Source organism: Silene latifolia, chromosome 7 (genome assembly GCF_048544455.1).
Source record: "Silene latifolia isolate original U9 population chromosome 7, ASM4854445v1, whole genome shotgun sequence".
NCBI classification, from domain to species: domain Eukaryota; kingdom Viridiplantae; phylum Streptophyta; class Magnoliopsida; order Caryophyllales; family Caryophyllaceae; genus Silene; species Silene latifolia.
The window spans coordinates 14,497,565-14,499,297 of record NC_133532.1 but is presented as its reverse complement, the minus strand read 5'-3'; positions in this window follow the sequence as shown (position 1 = coordinate 14,499,297).

Genomic DNA, 1,733 nt, shown 5'->3' with positions numbered 1-1,733 from the left:
GATTTTATCTCACTAAAAACTCTTATTTAGATGATAAAATGAATGAATGATACACTAATCTTTTAGGTAGTGTATAATAGGTAAAAATAAGGAGAAAAAACCCATGGTTTTCTCATCTTAAAAAACCGGGTGGAAGGGGGAGGAAGTGGTCAATGCATGCACAAAGGTTGTCTTCACAAGATCAAGTAGGGTTGCATGGCTAGGATTAGGAAGGAATGATTATGTTTACCACTAACATAATCAACATAATATATATTCCTAATACTCCCATTATTTCGGTTAACATGGATAAAATGGACTCCATTTTATTTTATCAATTTGTCAATTTGTCACATGTCACATGTCATGTAAAAAAGTTATGTATTTTTAACATATTAAAAATCAACGCATTAATAAAAATACGTCATATACAAAATTGACTTAGTAATTCATAATTACTTGTACCAAAATAATTTACCAATTATAAATCACAACATCTTGTATTTATAATAATTTATTCATTCAAATGCAATTGTTTCCTTAAACAATAATTTCATCTAAGTAATAAAACAATTCGATTACTTAGACCGTATCTTATTTAATCAAATTACAATGAGACACGTAAATATTACTTCCAAAATCGTCCGTCAATTTTAAGTAATTTAATTGACCCATATCGTCATACGATCAATTAAATGATCAATTAAGAGTGTTACCCTTTAGGTATGACCTAAGGGGATCAACTGGTCACCATCGTCTCACGACAGTAATGTCAAACTCTAGTCAGCCAATCATTACCGATATGTGTGGACCAGTTGACAGTAAAATATTACTTCCCAATTGTATTCTTTAAAATGAGACTTAAAATGTGATCATCATGATCAACAGTTGTGATCACATTATTGTCGGAGGACACATATTCCAACACAAACCTTGACCAACTAAAACGTTACTATGCCTAGAATAGGAGAAAAAATGCGCCTCGCGTAACCTCACGTGTCGCTCCTGTGGCACGAAATAAACGGCCTCTGGCCAAGCTAAAATAAGCAGATGTCACCTTGCTCTTGCATTTTGACAACTTGTCATCCTCATATCATCAAACAAACTGAATTGCATTTTAGGAGTAAGTAAAAGCTCATGCTTATTTTCTAAGTTCATTACAAGCTCATGCTTAGAACAATTATTCTTTTACATTTACTTGAACTACGCGCAAGGTTTGATTTCATTTCTTTAAATGAATACGTAGGCAATCCTTCACAGGATATAACCTATTAATTAATTTTAAATGTAAATAGAAGGAATTTGCAATTGCATTTGAAATTCGGCAAGAATAATAATAGAAAATCACAACGGTTTCATAACCAATTAACCTTTTTTATTTCATTTCTAATAATAATAGTACGCTACATATTTTATAAAAATAATGCAAAAAAAAATAATAAAAAACATATAGGCTAGGATTCTAAAAACCCCACCTTCTTATTACCATAATAATAATAATAATAATAATAACGGAAAATTCACCTGGTACCCTCGAACTTTGTCATTTTGCACGTGGTACCCAATTTTTTAAGTTTGAGTACATGATACCTTCCATGTTTGATTTTTATGCATAATATGCCCTTTTTGTCACTATAAAAAAACTTAATTGCGCATAACTGCTAGACCGGAATTCAGAATCAGCAAATTGCTTTTCCTAAATGAATATCTCGTCATAAACTACAATTTGAGAAGAAAAAAGTTGTCGCCTGACA